At 40.8% G+C, this 20,989-nt stretch overlaps 1 protein-coding gene and 1 pseudogene across 1 annotated transcript in view; one reads left to right on the top strand and one right to left on the bottom strand.

Moving 5' to 3' along the window:
- The window catches only part of macrod2 (mono-ADP ribosylhydrolase 2), a 1,223,981-nt gene that overhangs the window by 1,039,885 nt on the left and 163,107 nt on the right, over positions 1 to 20,989 (bottom strand). The window lies entirely within an intron of this gene.
- LOC140202217 (high mobility group protein B2 pseudogene) lies at positions 18,545 to 19,183 on the top strand (annotated as a pseudogene).

Raw genomic sequence — 20,989 nt, forward strand, 5'->3', positions numbered from 1 at the left:
CGAAATACCCGAGCATATGAATACACTCAGCATTGATTCTCAAGGACTCTGTTTGATTCTACCTTCCTAAGCTTTACATACTTTTCCCTTTTTCTTCTCCACTAAATTCATCACTTCTCTCAACATCCAGTCATAGAGAAGTACAGCACAGAAACAGGCCTTTCAGCCCATCTAGTCTGTGCTGAAACCATTTAAACTACCTACTTCCATCGGCCTGCACCAGGACCATAGCCTCTATACCCCAATCATTCATGTACCGATTCAGACTTCTCTTAAACCTTGAGATTAAGCTCGCATACATGACTTGTGCTGGCAGCTCATTCTACACTCTCACAACCCTCTGAGTGAGAAGTTTCCCTTCATGTTCCACTTAAACTTTTCACCTTTCACCCTTAACCCAAGACCTCTGGTTCCAATCTCACCCCAACCTCAGTGGAAAATATCTACTTGCATTAACCCTATCTATACCCCTGCATTTCATATACTTCTATCAAATATCCTCTCAATCTTCTACGTTCTAAGGACTACAGTCCTAACCTACTCAGTCTTTCCTTACAGCTCAGGTCTTCCAGACTCAGCAACACCCTCACAAATTTTCTCTGAACTTCTTCAAACTTGTTTACATCTTTCGCTTACGTAGATGACAAAAACTGCATACAGTACTCCAAGTTAGGCCAAGTTCCAAGGTTGTCTTATCTTGCTGTTCTTGTCCTCCATTCTGACTGGAAAATCCCTGTCCTGTACTCTTTGCGGTTGATCTTTAAACTTCCTCCTCGTGTTGAATGTGGACTTGCCCAAAATCAGCTGCTCCCAGTTAATTCTCCCTAGTTTCTACCTAATGTTCTCCAATTTAACACATTCCTGTAAGCTCCATACTTAATCCTTATCTATAGCTATCTTAGTATTTAATGAGTTGTGGTCACTGTTCTCAAACTACTCTCACTCTCTCACTGAAAGCTCATTCACCTGTTAGGCCCATTCCCCAACACCAGATCAACAGTACAGCTCATTCACTTGCTGGACAATCTACATATTGATTTAAAAATCCCTCCTGGATGCACCTAACAAATTTTGCCCCACCTAAACCATTTACACCAAGAAGGCCACTGTTAAAATAGGCAAGTTGAAGTCCCTCATGACAACAATCTTATTGATTTTACAACCTTCCTTAATTTGCCTGCATATCTGTTCCTCAATGTCCCGCTGGGTACTGGGGGTGTTTGTAGTACAATCCCATCAGAGTGATTGTACTCTTCCTATTTTTGAATTCTATCTATATAGACTCAGTGGACGAGCTCTCCACTATGTCCCTTCTGAGTGCAGCTGTGATATTGTCCCTGATTAGTAGTTCAACTCCACCTTCCCCTTTACCTTCCTCTCTTATCTTTTCTAAAGCATCAAAACCCTGCAATATTTAGTACCCATTCTTGTCCCTCTCTCAACTGAGCCTCTGTAACAGCCACATCATAGCTCCGTGCACTGATCCATGCTCTAAGTTCATCACCTTTACCCATAATACTCTTAGCATTAAAGTACACATCTGTCCTATTGTATCTATTTCTTTGCTCCTGTCTGGTTTTACTGGCCCTGACATCTACCTTCCTCTCCATCCCTGCACTTTCTGACCTGGTGCTCTGGTTCCCAACCCCTGCCAAACTAGTTTAAACCCTCCTGAATAGCACTAGCAAACTTCCTGGCCAGGATATTTGTCCCCCTCCACCTCAGGTGTAACTGGTTCTTCTTATACAGGTCACCCTTGCCCAAAAGAGATTCCAGTGATCCAGCAACCTGAAACCATGCCCCCCGGCACCTCAACGTCAGTAAGACGAAAGAGCTGTCTGTGGACTTCAGGAAGGGTAAGACGAAGAAGCACATACCAATCCTCATAGAGAGATTCAAGTACCTCGGTGTCACGATTTCTGAGGATCTAACCTGGTCCCAGCATATGGATGTAGTTATAAAGAAAGCAAGACAGCGGCTATACTTTATTAGGAGTTTGAAGGGATTTGGCATGTCAACAAATACGCTCAAAAACTTCTATAGTTGTACGGCCTGAAGGCACACACTCAGCAATTCAGGCACAGCTTCTTCCCCTCTGCTATCCGATTCCTAAATAGACGCTGAAGCTTTGGACAACACTTCACTTTTTTTAATATACAGTATTTCCACTTTTGCACATTTAAAAAAATCTATTCAATACACATAATTGATTTTCTTTTTTATTTATTGTTATGCTTTATTATTTTTTTCTTCCTCTCTGCTAGATTATGTATTGTATTGCTGCTGCTGTTAACAAATTTCATGTCACATGCCAGTGATAATAAACCTGATTCTGATTCACCAGTTCCTCAGCCACTTATTCATCTATACTATCAATCTATTCCTGCCCTGACTAACACATGGCACTGTGAGTAATCTGGAGATTACAACCTTGGAGGTCCTGATCTTCAGCTTCTTTTCAAACTCCCGGATTCGCTGCGAAGGGCCCCTCCCCCACTTTTTACCTTTGTCATTGGTGCCAATGTGCACCATGACGTCTGACTGCTCACCCTTCCCCTTCAGAATATTCTGCAGCCACTCGGAGACATCTGTGTCCTAGCACGTGGGAGGCAACACACTATCATGGCTTCTCTGTCATGGCCACAGAATCTCCTGTTCATTCTCCTATCGAGTCTTTGATCACTTAAGCTGCCCAACTTTATCCTTCCTCGCTGAGCCCCAGAACTGGCTACAGTGCTGGCCTGGTGGCTGCTGCTGCTTTCTCCTGATAGACCATCCTCCCCCACCCCACCTCTCCCTACCCCCAGCAGCATCCACTTGTTGCTGTGGGGAATGGCCACAGGAGAACTCTGCACTGACTGCTTAATCCCCTGTCTTCTCCTGATGGCTATCCGTCTTTTATCTGAAGCCTGCACTCTGGGTGTGGCCACTTCAGTGGAAGTTTTATCTATGAGGTTTTCAGCTTTCTGGATAGTCTTAAGTACATCCAGTTCCAGTTCCTTGACCTTGTCAGTCATGAACTGAAGTTGGGCACACTTCCTGCAGATGTGGTCATCAGGGGACCATTAGCTATCCTGAAATCTGACATCCCACTGGAAGAGCATTCCAGCACCCTGACTACTCCCCTATCTACACCGAATTCAGGACTAGAGACTTACAGACAACAAAAAAAAAATGTTCACCTGCTCTTACCTGTGCCTCCTCTCTGAAACTTTTAAGTTTTGCATTCATCTAGGTCACTTACTCAGCTTCTTCTCACCAAGCTCTTTATACCTCTGGCTCTAACTTCTCAAGCCTAAGTTCCAAATCAAAACTAAATGATAACAAATGACTCAGAAGCATCCTTAGCCTCCATCTGTTCTCGCCAAACCCTCCCACTCTAACGCTGGTCCACTGCAACAATGTCTGCTCCACTTACATCTCCCTTCTTTTTATTGGCTCAATTGTTCTTTTCAAATGGCTCCTGTCCATCAACGATGTCGCTCTCTCACTCACTACTTCAAATTACATTTGGCTTTTTGTAGATTCTGTTGTATTTCATTTTTTTTCCTGTAAATGCCTTGTATTTTTGTACATTGTTTTTATTTATGTATGGCTTTTCAAAGGTATTACTGTATTTCTTTATTTTTCCCTGCAAATGCCACACTGTTTAAAGAACAACATTCACAGACTTTGATCACTTGGTCTCGATTCTCCACTGCTTCAGTCAACTGCTTTCTCTGCTGAACAGCCATAAACACATTCCCAGTTTTGTTCTAAATAACTCTCCCCATATTTTTATTCCAAATTGCCCTTCCAAAAATTGAACACACACGATTATGAAACTGAATATTTATGCCTGTGACGTTTGAGCTTTTGAGACTGGAACAATTAAGTGTAAGGAATAATCTCGCGGAGATGCAAGAATTATAAAGTGGTGCAGGAGAAGCTAAATCTATGATCTTACTTTAAGACTTGGTGACACAACTCTGGACCAGCAATACTTACTGGTACGTAGGGTTATTACTTATATACCACAGTGTTTTCATAATCACAGAAAGCAAAGAGTACTTAATAGGTATTTATTACTGTCACTCATTAAATGGAGTGAGACATTCAGAAGAATGTGAAGTGACCACATAAAAACATAAGAAGTTCTGAGAGAGATTGACAGGAAAAATATGAAGTTATTCCCAGGAGGAATATTATTAGGTTAGTTATTTTCTTTCAATTTTATATAGCGTAAAAACAAGTCTGTGCTGATCAACGAGCATGTGTTTACACTAACCCCCTAGACTAATCACATTTTATTCTTCCCACATTCCCATCAATTCAAACATTTACCCCTCAGACTCAGAGCAATTCACAACAGCTAATTAAACTACCAACCAATGTCTTTTGAACATAGGAGGAAACTGGAACATCTTGGCAGAAACCCATGCAGTCACAGGGAAAATGTGCAAGCACCATGCCAGAGGTCAGTATCAAATTGAGCCACCTTCCAAGTGTTAAAAGTCTTTCAAATTCCTTACTAAAATGGGTGTGACTGTGCAATTGTTGTGTATATTAAAGAGTGAGGAATAGATTTTTGAGCACAAATGCATCAAAGGCGGCAAAATTCAGGCAGGAAACTACACTTCATCATAATCTTGCTGAATGGTTCCAGGGGATGTAAAGTCCACTCTAATTTGTTATTTTTATGTTATTGTGGAAAACACTATCTTAATACAATTTGCTGTTTAGCATTCTGGTTGCAGAATATCATTGAAGATATAACTGCACTGATTACACTGGTAGAGATTATTGTTTCATAGTGCTGGAGCAATCCAATATTTCAAAAGATATATCCCTATTGCAATCTCAAGGGATTACTGGTGGGACTAAGACAACACAAGGAATAAGGATTGCATGTGCCTGCAGTTAATGGTTCAGTTTATTCATTATACATTTGTAAAACATTCACTAAAGTAAGTAATAAATTAAGACCTGAACATAATGTAGACTACATTATCCAAAATTAAATTCATTGAGTGCTTAAGACTACAGGGATAAAAGTTTAAAAGGAGTGAGACAATACATAGCTCTTTCTTGCATTTGTTCATAAAGATAAATAAGTCTACTTAAATTAATAGAAAATTAAAACATTGATTTTTAATTAATCAAATGTCTGAATATAGAAAGGTGCCAGAAAAAGGCCAGCAATATCAAGAAAAATCTCACCCACCCTGCTTATGGACTGTTTAAGACCATAAGATATAGGAGCAGAATTAGGCCACAGTCTATCATGTCTGCTCTGTCATTTCATCACGGTGAATCCAATTTTCCTCCAATCTCCTGCCTTCTCGCAGTATCCCTTCAGGTTTGTCTCACTCCCATCAGGGAAGAGGCAACTGCAGCACCCCTGCCAGAACTACCAGACTCAAAAACTGGTACTTTCCCCAAGCTGTCAGGCAGGACACCACCTCCACACATTAACCCACCCCACAAACCCTACCACCAACACATACTCATCACCTCGGATCACTTTATGTATAGATCTCTCGTTCTCCATCTCTGGAGACAGACTGTCCACTGACATCTACTACAAGCCCACTGACTCTCATAACTACCTCAACTATACCTCTTCCCACCCCGCCACATGCAAAAATGCCATTCCCTATTCCCAGTTCCTCCGTCTCCGCCGCATCTGCTCCGAGGATGAGGTTTTCTGTTCCAGGACATCTCAAATGTTCTCTTTCTTTAAGGATCGTGGTTTCCCATCTGCTGTCATAAATGATGCCCTCACCCGCATCTCCTCCACTTCCCGCACTTCGGCACTCACCCCATCCTCCCGCCACCACAACAGGGACAGAGTTCCTCTTGTCCTCACCTACCACCCCATTAGCCAACGGATCCAACACATTATCCTCCGCAACTTCCGCCACCTTCAACAGGACCCCACCACTAAGCACATCTTTCCCTCTCCACCCCGCTCCGCCTTCCGCAGGGATCGGTCCCTCCCCACGGATCTCCTACCTGGCACTTATCCCTGTAAGCACAAGTGCTACACCTGTCCCTACACCTCCTCTCTTGCCACCATTCAGGGCCCCAAATAGTACTTCCAAGTAAGGCAACACTTCACTTGAGAGCCTCTTGGGGGTCATCTATTGCATCTGGTGCTCCCGGTGCGGCCTCCTCTACATCGGTGAAACCCGACGCAGATTGGGGGACCGCTTCGTCGAGCACCTCCACTCCGTCCACCAAAACAGACAGGATCTCCCAGTAGCCACCCACTTCAACTCTGCTTCCCACTCCCATTCAGATATGTCCATACATGGCCTCCTCTACTGCCATGATGAGGCTAAACTCAGGTTGGAGGAGCAACGCCTCATATACTGTCTAGGTAGTCTCCAGCCCCTTGGTATGAACATAGAATTCTCCAACTTCCGGTAACTCCCTCCCCCTCCCTCCCCTATCCCTATTTCACTCTGCCCCCTCCCCCAGCTGCCTATCACCTCCCTCATGGTTCCGCCTCCTTCTACTACCCATTGTGTTTTCCCCTATTCTTTCTTCACCTTTCCTGCCTATCACCTCCCTGCCTCCCCTCCCACACCCCTTTATCTTTCCTCTTACTGGCTTTTCACCTGGAACCTACCAGCCTTCTCCTTCCAACCCTCCTCCCACCTTCTTTATAGGGCCTCTGCCCCTTCCCCCTACAGTCCTGACGAAGAGTTCTGGCCCGAAACGTGGACTGATCTTTTCCACGGATGCTGCCCGACCTGCTGAGTTCCTCCAGCGTGTTGTGAGTGTTGCTTTGACCCCAGCATCTGCAGATTATTTTGTGTTTATGTATAGACTGTTACTTATACATTGTGTTTTATAAGATTGATTTAGTATTTATATTTGTTGTGTTTTTATTGTGTTCTTTACTATACTGTGTTTTTATGCTGCATCGGATCCTTAGTTTCAATCCAATCATTTCATTCTCCTTTACAATTGTGTACTGAAGAATGACAATAAACAATCTCAGACATCCCACCCTGCAAAACTCATTTCAGGGAGGTAGCACCATCAATTTGTGGGAGACTCTCGGAACTTCCAGGAGAGGTGGGATGTCTGCAATAGAGTAGTTCCTTAGCAGCTAGCCAGCTGGTTTAAATAATGTTAGCTATGCTAATGAACGAATGACAACTGTTAAACTCATTTCAACATGTCTTTTACAGTCTTAACCCACCATGGGCAATAGAAAAATCACGGTTGCAAACAGAGCAGCGAGCAACACTGTCACTATTTTTGACCCCTATTAGGCAGGGGTACACTTTAGGGTAGTCTGGGGTGACGTACATTTTATTTTTTTTGGAACACTCCCTTGGGGGTGGGTGGGTGGGTGGGGGTCTCTCTCTCTCAAAAAAAAATTGATTTCCGGGATATTGTATATAATTTGCGGGCATCAGGGAGCCACTATTAATATGCGGGAGACTCCCAGAACTACCGGGAGAGGTGGGATGTCTGCAATCCTTATTCTTAAAAATCTTGTTACCTTCACTCTTCCAGAACTGACTATCCACTTACTCCTTTAAATCTTTGACTCTCTCTTCCCAAATCTCTTCGTCACATCAGCAGGAAGGAACCATCGTTTTTACAGAGCCTCGTCTAGCTGTGAGATTCTTTACATTGTTGTTAGGCATGCAAGTTTGTAAAATAGGCTTATCAATGCATGTTCACATTATATAAATACAGAAAATTGGAAAGGAAGCAAGAAGGCTAGACAGATGGATGAACAGATTTACATTTTTGGATGCCCTTTACTATAATCACCATTGCATCGCAAAGTCTGCACAGCAGAGTCCTGTAAATAATATGAAGACCACCAGGAAAAACTATTTTAAAGATACTAACTGAAAGCTAAACATAGGCCAAGAAAGAGGCCAGTTCTTCAGAACGTTATCAGGCAATCACATGTATCCACCTTCAAATGCAGAAGGTTTCAGGTCAATGATTCATCCAAAAACACCACTGACAGTGCAGCACTCAATACGCGCCTAACGTTCAATTTTACAGTTCTACGCTAAAATCTTTGCAATGGGATTGCAACACCAAAGCCTGTGTCTCAGAAGAAAGTCTAGTTTTACAGTTGGTTGCCATGAATCAGATGGCACAGAAATCCATGTACTATAATAGCTGAATTTTTTTCCCAGTGAGCTCTGGATGGTGCAAAACATGAAAATAAAAATCCCACATGTACTGATCTTAAATGCAGATAAATCCCTTTTGCTTGTCGATAGAGCCTTCTATCATTTATTTAACAGCATACTGTTTGCATTATTCAAGTAACTCCACAGAAACCAGTTAAATCTCCTGTTGGAATTCCCAGCAGCAGATTGTGGGACGGCAAAAAGAGGCAGTTAGCTGAAAAAGGCAAGATTCAGTGAACTGGTTAAATTCCTATGCTGTCAACAATGTACATTTTATGGGAAGAAAAGAAAGAAGTAAAACTGAGTTCTCAAAAAGAGATTCGAATGTCAAGATAGTTTGTTGTGTCAAATAGCTCTTATTCCTGTGTGAGATCTTAAAAAATTGCAAGCTTTGTACAAACATGCATAATTTATCATTTCCAAGTCTTAGATCTGCATTGCATGTCATGTTTTTAAGCAAGCCATGTTTTCAAAAAGCTGCAGCTTTGCTAATGATTAAAAAGGAAACACTATCCCATAAGCAAAGGATGGATTCTATATTGATGTTTTTCATGTTACAGGTTCTTTCCCTATTCAGCTGAAGTGCCGTAATGACAGATGACAAAAATACAATACATTTATTGATCCCTTCTCAATGTTACTTCAGAAAAACGCCATGCAGGACATCACAAAGCCAACAGAAAGCACAAAGCTGGGCTAAAGTGGAAAGGGTTACCAGTGCTAACCAAGAACTCAGAAAGAAGGTGGATTCTTGGAAAGGGTCTTAAAGGAGATAAGGTTTTGGAAGAGTTTTAAAGAGAATTCTGGAAAGTGGAATCCAGGCAGCTAAAGGCCCAGCTGTCAATTGTACAGTGAGCTACAATGTTCTCTGTTCAACGTTGTCAAAGATTACACAGATTGTCAACGTTGTCAAAGATTACAGTAGGCCATGTAGCAGCAGTATAAATGCAAAATTGGAGCAAAAGGATTTCAATGGCCGAGGTCATCCACTCTGAGCCCAAGCAGACAGAACAGTGTATTCGCTACAGACAGGCTTTGGAGTCCATGTTATCAATCATCACAGGTAAGTCCAGAAAATATTCAAAAAACTCTACATTTACAAGACGAGACTACCAAGTATAACACAGGTTGACAAAACCTTGCTTCTTAGTAAAATAGACCACAGTTTACGTAGAGTTGGATTAAGAAAATCACATTAATTTCACTGTGAACACAGCAAAGAATTCAAAAGGTTAAATTATCAAAAGATATTATCCAAACTAGGTTTATAGTTCATGGAATTAAGAAGCTCAAGTGTTAATTAAATCAAGCAGGATAGTCAGAGTGTGAATATTCCTGCTAGTTAGAGACATGCAGAGAACTCTTTCAAGAATGAAATTCCAAGGTGCATCTTTACACAGAAGTTAGGAGAGATTTAGGACCTGTACCCCCACACATCTGTTTATCCTGTGTATATTGCTAATTTTTAAAAGCTATTTATCCATCAAAATTGCAAATGTATATTGGACAAAAATTGGAATATTAAGGAGTTATGTCACAATGAACTCATTGAATGTTGATGCAGACGAGACAGAATTGACAGTCTTAAAGGCAATTTATTTCCTAAAAAAAGAAAAACTTACTGAAGAATTTGTGTTGACTCATTACTTTGTATTGTTACAATATCTCACAAAATCCTATTTTAAGATGTCTATCAAAAATTTAGATATAATATTACACTTTCTTTATTGCTAATTTACCATACTTATGTGAAAAGTACTTCACAGATTGTTGTATAAACACATGTAAGCATATAAATCAGTTGAGTCCTAACTATCAAATCCTGACAGCAAAATCAGATAAGCCAGTTTGAAAGAGTTACAATGCTCCAAGAATTCTGGTTTCAGGGGAAGTAACAGATGAGAGTGAAAAAAAGCACAATCATTGTCACAGCCTGACTGGATGACTCATGCCAAGTGTTGTTAGCACACCACTTCACACGCACGGCTCGGCTCAGTAATACCTTTCATCCCATTTTGTCAACCATATCCTTAATGCTTGCTACTTCAGCAGAAATGAAAAAAGTTGTTTACAACTTCAATTTGAAAAGGGCAAAGAAACAAAGTCCTGCTTGAAGCTTCAATTTTATGGCATGTAAATATTTAAATTTCAAAAGGAAAAGAATACCACAGACTATGTTGGAGCTCGACAAGAAGCATGTGAAATTTAACACTATCTTCTCAAATGACTAAAGTTAAGGTATGAACAACACATAGAAGATTCTTTCAAAAAACAAAATAAACCCAATAAGTAGTCTACGGAGGATTCAAAGCTCAGAGATCATAAAGACAAAGAGGCCTACCGATGTTAGAATTTAAAACAAAAAAAAACAGAATGCTGTTAGAACTCGGGGAGTCAAGCAGCATTTGTCGAAGCAAAGGGTGCAAGTCAATATTTTTGGGACCTAGCAATAAGTATAAGACAGACAGCAATATGACCCAGGCAAACCTCTTTACCACAGGTATGATATAAATGGTAAGCTTACTCTCATGGAGCAGTGAAGATACATTTAGAGCAACGCAAGTGATGGTACATAGAAGAGAAAGAAACTGAAGGATACGCTGACAAAGATGGGTGTAGAATGGGTAGCAGTTCAAGTGAAACATAAACATTGGCACAACTAGTTAGCCTAATGCACCCTTCATCAAGGACCCCATTGTTCAGGTCATGCTCTCTTCTCACTGCTGCCATCACAGGAAGGAAGTAGAGGAGCCTCAGGACCCACGCTGCTAGCTTAGGAACAGTTATTACCCCTCAGCCATCAGGCTCTTGAACCCGAGGGGATAACTTCACTCACCCCAACACTGAATTGTTCCCACAGCCTACTGTTCTCACTTTCGACTACTCTTCACCTCATGTTCTTGATATGTATTGTTTGTTTGTTTATTTATTTATTATTAGCACTGTTATTACATTGGCTGTTTGGCCATCCTGTGTGCAGTTTTTCATTGATTCTATTGTGTTTCTTTGTATTCACTGTGAATTGCCCGCGAAAAAAAAGAATCTCAGGGTAGTATATAGTGATATATATGTACTTTGATAATAAATTTACTTTGAACTTTGATGGGTCTGTTCCTCATGACAAATTAAGTAGTTCCAATTCTTTTTTTAATATAAATAATCGCAAAATTGAAGCAAAAAGTATAACATGCAGTTCATCACTTAACAAAATGGAGCAACAGTCCTCATTCAAATCAACTGTCATAAGGATCATTACAGAAAATCTTTCCTCCCAAATGTAATAAGCATTTGCAACAGTTCATCTCTGTGCACAGGTGAACACACATCATAGAAAAAAAGTCTCTGCCTTATTATTTAGTACATTATGGCAGCTTATGGCAAGGTTTGCACACCATCGCAGACTTCAAAGCTAGGTGCAATGGTGCTGACAACATCGCTGCGTGTCTCCCAGATGAGTTAAATCTTTTTTACGCTTGGTTCAATGTCACCAACACTGAGCCCCTAAGGCGACCTGTACCTTAGTCATCTCTGAGGCTGAAGTACACAGGTGTTTCCAACGAGTGGACAGTCGGAAGGCTGTTGCAAAGTTGACACAGTGGTGTCAAGAAAACAACCTCTCCCTCAATGCTGCAAAAACAAAGGAGCTGGTTGTGGACTACAGGACCAATGGAGACAGGCCAACCCCTATTGACATCAATGGATCTGGGATAGAGAGGGTGAACAGTTTTAAATTCCTCAGCATGCACATCATCGAGGATCTTACGTGGTCTGTGCATACCAGTTCTGTGGTGAAAAAAGCACGGCGGTGCCTCTTTCAACTCAGACAGTTGAAGAAGTTTGGCATGAATCCCCCGATCCTAAGCACTTTTTAAGGGGGCACGAATGAGAGCATCCTGACTGGCTGCATCACTGCCTGGTACGGGAACTGTACTTCCCTTAATTGCAGGACTCTGCAAAGAGTGGTGCGGACAGCCCAGCACATCTGTAGATGGGAACTTCCCATTATTCAGGATATTTACACAGAAAGGTGCATAAAAAGGGTCCAAAAGATCACTGGGGACCCGAGATACCCCATTGACAAACTGTTCCAGCTGCTACCATCTGGGAAACGGTACCATAGTATAAAAACCAGGACCAACAGGCTCTGGGACAGCTTCTTCCTCGAGACCATCAGACTGATTAATTCATGCTGATACAATTGTTTTTCTATGCTATATTGACTGTCTTGTTGTACATACTATTTATTACAAGTTACCATAAGTAGCACACTGTGCATTTAGACAGAGACGTAACGTAAAGTTTTTACTCCTCGTGTATGTGAAGGACAAGTAATAAAGTCAATTCAATTCACTGTTATTGCACATTGGTACATTATTATTGTGTATTATTTTATTCTGTACTTTATTACAGTATTAGTTAAGTCTGCAAACTGCTAAGTATGTTTTTAAATGTTATTGCTGTAATGAAAGAATTTCCCACTTGGGATCAATAAAGTAATTATTAGCATTATTATTAAACACAAAAACATACTGCAGGACACAAACATTACGCTGGAGGAACTCAGCAAGTTAGTCATAATCTATGAAGGGGAATAAACAATCAACATTTTGGGTCAAGACCCTTCAATGGGACCTTCACCAGTACAGCCTTCCTCTGCCTTCACTGCCATTGTGATGTGTCATCATCTCCCACCAGTCCACCACTGAGGTCTTGGTTGGACCACTCTTTGTCTGGAACCTCCTCCCTTGGCCTTACTACCATGGGTGACCCTACCAGACGGCTAAGCACCCTTTGGCATTGCTCTTGGGATCTCAGGAACTCACAAACCCCTCCACCATGACAAGGTGACGATCCTCAGAGAAAACCACAATAATACAGGCATGCTAAACAATAAAAACAACATGCAGGAGTCAGAGCAAATTAATCACAAACCATCTGATCAGACTGACTTCTGCAGTTTCACCATATCTAATCCTGGTGGAAAACTAAATTGCTAACAGGAGACAGCTCTAAAAACATCATCCTCTTCAATGACAGCAAGGTCCACCATGTGAATAGGGAAGGTTGAAGCATTTACAACCACATTCAGCAAAAAGTGCTGAATGGATTCTACAACTTGGTTTCTTCCACAGATCCTCGCTATCACTGCAGCCAGTCTTCAATAAATTCAATTCAATCCCCATGATATCAAAAGCTAGCTGAGCATATTGGTTACAGCAAGGACAGTACCAGTCAACATCCCAGCCCTAACACTGAACCAACTGTGCCTCTAGTCAAAGTGAAAAATCACCCTGATATGTGCTATTCACAAAAGCAAGACAAATTCAATCCAACTAATTGCTATTTAATTGATTGCCTTGCAGTCATCAAAGTGATGGAAGCTGCTGTCAACAGTGCAACTCAGCAATCACCCACCCACCATTGTTCAATTTTGCTTCAGCCAGGACTACTCACTTCACCTCATCTTGTGAATGATTACACAAAAGTACAATTCCATTCACAGCTCCTGATCAAAACCCCCAGCCCTAATATATCGGGTGTGACCACCAACAAAAACTCCTGCATCAGCCACATCAACACCCTGGTAACAAAGGAAGGTTTGAAGTTTGGTATCCTGGAGCAAATGACTAGTTTTTGACTCCCAAAAACCATTCACTATCAGGAGCATGATTAAATACTCCACATTTCTGACATTTCCTACCATTTACCCTATCTATGCCATTCATATTCACAAGGGCAACAAAGAAAAAATGCTGGATCATCGATATCACCCAATTTCCCCAAATGAGTTTAAAAAACACAGCTGCTTTGAGTAGAAACACATTCAGAAAGTGACAAATAGGTTTTATTGACATACTGACTCTCTAGTATCTCACTATATTGAAGAATCACAAAATGGACAAGCCAATCTTATTAACCTCTGCTTTAACAGGAGTTAAGTACCACAACCATCACAGCTCAGGGCAAATATGGATTAAAATCACATGTCAGTAGAATGAAATATCAGGATATTTCAAGGAGACTTTGAATTTATACAAATGAAAAGACTCAGGGCAAATTAATATGGTTGTTCATCACTTACAATTAGAAATTTGGAATGATAGCAGCATGGAAGGTTACATCATTTCATAATTACATCACATCTGTGACCGCTCAATGTAAGAGCAATCCAGCTGGACACACTTACGTACTCTCTTCATTTAGCACTGAAAAATGCTTTTGTTTTAGATGCTTGTCCAGTTCTTTTTTGCATGCTCCAATTGAATATGCCTCTTCATGTTATACTGTTAGAAACTACACATACAATCCGACATTACCAGCCAAATATCAAAGAACCTCTTCTAATTGTAATGATACCTCAAAAAAGGCAAAGGGTGACTTAAAACTGGTAACAGTATGACAGATACATGACCAAAAATTCAAGTGGCAGTGAAGTTGCCGTTACTGAGTTATGTAAGTGGTTTTCATAAAATGCTGACATATAACATAAAAACATACAAGGTGTACAGCATCAGGACATATAGTATATGGTCACTGTATAAATATTACCATATTTAATTTGTGCCTATTGAAAATCATGCTTCTAAAATACTTTTTCTCCAAATCCAGTATTTCTTTCATTTCCATTGTTTGCTTTTGGCTGAGTTTGTGTAAGGCACTTAAAATCTCCTGCTTCTAATACAAAAATGAGCCAAGATGCTTTCATCTGGAAACAGAACAATGCTGTCTTGCTCTCAAAACAGAGTTGTTAAGCTGACCAAGTACAAATTTGCTCTACCTTGTCAAATAAAAAAAATGCAAGAAACATATTGCAAAGTCTATTTTATTTCAAATTAATGTGTAACAAAGTGCAATGTCATATGTTTAAAACTAGTTCTCTGCTCTCCAATGTACTTATGGTCTGCTCCAAAATCTAGGTTTAAATGAAATATCTCATTACTAATGAGCAAATGAACTTCTAAATGGGATCATCTGAGTTAATGGTTTTACTTAAGGATGTGGACACTTTGACCATTACTAATTGCCCATCTACATCATATACTCTTATTTCTTAAGGCAAAGGCAGCACCACATTGTGTTACATTGGGTGAGAAGTTTCTGGAATTAGACACAGTGATGATGAAGGAATTTCCAAGTCCAGATGGTGTGGAAGTTGTGTTGTTCCTATTGGGTGTATATTTGTTCAATGAAGTAAGACTTTAAATGATGACTTGATTTTGCCCAAGTGAGGAAAAAAAGTTAATATTTAAAATGTTACAGAGTTCACCTGGTCCTTTTCTGGCATGTATAAATGTGAATACACATAAAATATTTTGAAAGATGTGCAGCATCAAAAACAAAATTGGGTTGGCTGTAAGCAAACAGATTTTTTTTTCCAAAAAACAAAAAAATTAACTTTACAAAGTGGGAACTTTCTAAACTTTGGAACTAATTCTTTCCAGGCAATTTTATAGTTCATGCCAGTCACTAATTAGTTGCTCCAAAATGCACTCCATTTAGAATATGTGGCTCCAGGCTTTAACAGCAGCTGCAAAATAAAATAAATTGCTGAGAAACGCAATACATTTCCAAATTTTACATCCCATGAGAATGTGATTGCACGTTACAATCACAAAAGGCAGCAAAGTAAAAGCGAAGTCAATTTACAGCAATAAGGCTAAATGATATTAAATGAACAAGAAATTTTGATACCAAAATGATCAGAATACATCAAATGAAATATAGATATTATTGGACAGGCTCACTTTGAGACTTCTCCCATGACTGAGTGACTAACAATATACGCTAGTATTTAAATAGGATGGATTCCCAAGAACAATTCTCCTGCAAAATTTGTCACTGAGTCATGCAAACCGATTTAAGCAAGCAAAAGCTTGCTCAAAGAGCTTAGTTTTAAAGAGGGTCTTAAAAGAAGGATTGAGAGATAGAGGCTGAGGTATTAGAGAGTGAATACCAAAGCAATGAGTCTGATGCAGAGAAATGCCTACTAATGATGGAATGGAGAATACTGGGGATGCACAGAGGCTCATTTTTCAATCTCCTGATCACATATATATCAAGCAGTACAATCTCTGTCATCCTAGGTTTGTGTGACTTGCACTAACCGCAGCAGATACAGTAGCTCAAACTTCTAAATAATTACAACCAATGACATTTCTGCAAAATGCCCCCTGATCTATAGTTAAATACTGACCATTGCGGAATACTATCCACTGTGGATATCATTGTGGAAGATCAATTATTTACTAATCAATTATTAATTATTTTATGCTACTTTTGACATTAAACCACTTTTTAATCCAGCTACTTTCCTATTCGCGACATCAAGTTTTCTTAACCTTTTTTTTGTGTGATGGTATTTTGTCAACTGTGCCACTTAACATAGAACATAGAATAGTACAGCACAGTAGAGGCCCTTTGGCCCACAATGTTGTGCTGACCCTCAAACCCTGCATCCCATATAAGCCCCCACCTTAATTTCCTACATATACCTGTCTAGTAGTCTCTTAAACTTCACTAGTGTATCTGCCTCCACCACTGACTCAAGCAGTGCATTCCACGCACCAACCACTCTCTGAGTAAAAAACTTTCCTCTAATATCCCCCTTGAACTTCCCACCCCTTACCTTAAAGCCATGTCCTCTTGTATTGAGCAGTGGTGCCCTGGGGAAGAGGCGCTGGCTATCCACTCTATCTATTCCTCTTATTATCTTGTACACTTCTATCATGTCTCCTCTCGTCCTCCTTCTCTCCAAAGAGTAAAGCCCTAGCTCCCTTAATCTCTGATCATAATGCATACTTTCTAAACCAGGCAGCATCCTGGTAAATCTCCTCTGTACCCTTTCCAATGCTTCCACATCCTTCCTATAGTGAGGCAACCAGAACCGGACACAGTACTCCAAGTGTGGTCTAACCATGGTTTTATAAAGCTGCATCATTACCTCGCGACTCTTAAACTCTATCCCTCGACTTATGAAAGCTAACACCCCATAAGCTTTCTTAACTACCCTATCTACCTGTGAGGCAACTTTCAGGGATCTGTAGACATGTACCTCCAGATCCCTCTGCCCCTCCACACTACCAAGTATCCTGCCATTTACTTTGTACTCTGTCTTGGAGTTTGTCCTTCCAAAGTGTACCATCTCACACTTCTCCGGGTTGAACTCCATCTGCCACTTCTCAGCCCACTTCTGCATCCTATCAATGTCTCTCTGCAATCTTCGACAATCTTCTACACTAACTGCAACACCACCAACCTTTGTGTCGTCTGAAAACTTGCCAACCCACCCTTCTATCCCCACATCCAGGTTGTTAACAAAAATCACAAAAAGTAGAGGTCCCAGAACTGATCCTCATGGGACACCACTAGTCACAACCCTCCAATCCGAATGTACTCCCTCCACCACAAGCCTCTGTCTTCTGCAGGCAAGCCAATTCTGAATCCACCTGGCCAAACTTTTCTCAATCTTCCTCATCACAATGCTAATTCTCACTCCAAGCTCATTTCCCACTTGAGTGGAACAAATATCAAGGACTAATGTGAAACTATTCAATCTACACAGACAGAATTTAGGAATAAAAAAGGGAGGTCATTTTGATGCAGGCCCCCTTACAGTCAACAGGTAATAGAAGATACAAAGGTAGACTGTGAAAATATGTAAAAGCAACAGGGTAGTATCAGAAGGGAATTTTAACTTTACTGGTATCAACTCAGATTACCTCAGAACATGGGATTTAGATGAGGAAGAATTCACAAAATGTATTCAAAAGCATTTTCAGCAGCAGTATGTAGAGTCCTACTTGCCCTTACTTCAGGGTTGACATGTCTGTGGAAGAACCCTTTGGGACAGTGATCACAGTTCGGTGAGATAGTCATGGGTAAATGATCAAGTCCATCCATGAGTTAGAGATTAGACACTAGTCAAGAAAGTTAAGGCACAAAGGATCAGAGGTGTTGGCAAACAGGATCCAAAATTGGCTGAGTGATCAGAGGCAGAGGGCAGTCGTGAATGAGTGTTTTTGAATGGAAATCTGTAATACACTCTATACCATAGGGAATCAGTACTGGGATCTGTGTTACTATATATTTTTCATATGAGAATGTGTGAGGTATGATTCACAAGTTTACAGATGATGGAATAATTGGAGGAGTCCTAGATAGTGAAGAATAGGGACATAAATCAGCTAGAAAGTTGGGCAGAGCTGTTACAGGTAGAATCCAGATAAGTGTAACGTAATCACAAACAACAGAAAATCTGCAGGTGCTGGAAATCCAAGCAACACACACAAAATGCTGCAGGAACTCGGCAAGCCAGACAGCATCTTTGGAAAAGAGTGCAGTCGATAGTCTAGTGACGCCTTGTGTAGAGTGGAGCCTGATACAAACCAATCATGGTTGGAAAGGATCCAAATAAGTCTCGGGGCAAAATGTCCTTGTATGCCTATTTTGTGCAGACTTGTGAGGAACACAAGAAGAAACATCCGGAAGCCAGTGTGAACTTTGCAGAGTTTTCAAAGAAATGTTCTGAAAGATGGAAGATCATGTCAAGCAAAAAGAAGGCAAAGTTTGAAGACCTGGCCAAGAATGTCAGGGCCCGTTATGATTGGGAGATGAAGAACTATGTTCCTCAAGAGGGGGACAAGAAGAAGAAGGATCCAAGTGCTCCCAAGAGACCACTGTCAGCATTTTTCATTTTCTGCTCTGACAAACATCCAAAGGTAAAGAGTGAATCCCCTGGAATGTCCATTTTTGACATTGCAAAGAAACTGGAAGAGATGTGGTCCACAGTGCAACCCAAGGATAAGTAAACATACCAGCAAAAGGCATCCAAATTAAAGAAGTATGAAAAGGAAATTGCAGCATATCGTGCCAAACGCAAGAATGATGCTAGTAAGAAACCTGCTGCCAAACCAGCTCAGGCTTCGAAGGAGGAGGAGGAGGAGGAACAGGAGGAGGACAATGAAGAAGAGGAAGAGGAAGAGGAGGAGGAAGAAGAAGAGGAAGAAGATGATGATGAGGATGATGATTAAATAGCAACAGATGTAAAAAAGTTCTTTGTCTAAGCTTGATCTATTTTTCTTTGCAGGACAGGAAATGTGAATTCATTTGTAACTTGGATCAATTGCTTAGGTGTAAAGAAACTGTACAAAACTGTGTATAGTTAGTGTTGTATTTTTACACTGTGTAGCCAGGCCCTGTATTGTTTTAGTTGTAAGTAGCTGATTTTTTGGGAGATCAGATTCTGATACACAGTATAGAGGGCATATAGAGTAAATGGCAGGACCTTAGGAGCCCTGATATACAGTATCATCTTGAGGTACAAATCCATTGATCTCTGAATGTGTGACACAGGTAGATAGAGTAGTGGAAAAGCCATTTGGTGTGCTGCCGTTAGAGGCCATTATGTTGACTTTAAAGACTAGGACACATTTTGCAGTTGTGCAAAACATTAGGTAACCATAGAAACTACAGCACAGAAACAGGCCTTTTGGCCCTTCTTGGCTGTGCCGAACCATTTTCTGCCTAGTCCCACTGACCTGCACACGGACCATATCCCTCCATACACCCCCCATCCATGTATCTGTCCAATTTCTTCTTAAACGTTAAAAAAGAACCCGCATTTACCACCTCATCTGGCAGCTCATTCCATACTCCCACCACTCTCTGTGTGAAGAAGCCCCCCCTAATGTTCCCTTTAAACTTTTCCCCCCTCACCTTTAACCCATGTCCTTTGGTTTTTTTCTCCCCTTGCCTCAGTGGAAAAAGCCTGCTTGCATTCACTCTATCTATACCCATCATAATTTTATATACCTCTATCAAATCTCCCCTCATTCTTCTACGCTCCAGGGAATAAAGTCCTAACCTATTCAACCTTTCTCTGTAACTGAGTTTCTCAAGTCCCGGCAACATCCTTGTAAACCTTCTCTGCACTCTTTCAACCTTATTTATATCCTTCCTGTAATTTGGTGACCAAAACTGAACACAATACTCCAGATTCGGCCTCACCAATGCCTTATACAATCTCATCATAACATTCCAGCTCTTATACTCAATACTTTGATTAATATAGGCCAATGTACCAAAAGCTCTCTTTACGACCCTATCTACCTGTGATGCTACTTTTAGGGAATTTTGTATCTGTATTCCCAGATCCCTCTGTTCCACTGCACTCCTCAGTGCCTTACCATTAACCCTGCATGTTCTACCTTGGTTTGTCCTTCCAACATGCAATACCTCACACTTGTCAGTATTAAACTCCATCTGCCATTTTTCAGCCTACTTTTCCAGCTGGTCCAAGTCCCTCTGCAGGCTCTGAAAACCTTCCTCACTGTCTACTACACCTCCAATCTTCGTATCATCAGCAAATTTGCTGATCCAATTTACCACATTATCATCCAGATCATTGATGTAGATGACAAATAACAATGGACCCAGCACTGATCTCTGTGGCACACCACTAGTCACAGGCCTCCACTCGGAGAAGCAATTCTCTACTACCACTCTTTGGCTTCTTCCATTGAGCCAATGTCTAATCCAATTTACCACCTCTCCATGTATACCTAGCAAATGAATTTTCCTAACTAACCTCCCATCCGGGACCTTGTCAAAGGCCTTACTGAAGTCCACGTACACAATATCCACTGCCTTCCCTTCATCCACTTTCCTGGTAACCTCCTCAAAAAACTCCAATAGATTGGTCAAGCATGACCTACCACGCACAAAGCCATGTTGACTCTCCCTAATAAGTCCCTGTCTATCCAAATGCTTGTAGATTCTGTCTCTTAGTACTCCCTCCAATAACTTACCTACTGCCGACGTTAAATTTACCAGCCTAT

This window comes from Mobula birostris, chromosome 8 (assembly GCF_030028105.1).
Source record: "Mobula birostris isolate sMobBir1 chromosome 8, sMobBir1.hap1, whole genome shotgun sequence".
NCBI lineage: Eukaryota > Metazoa > Chordata > Chondrichthyes > Myliobatiformes > Myliobatidae > Mobula > Mobula birostris.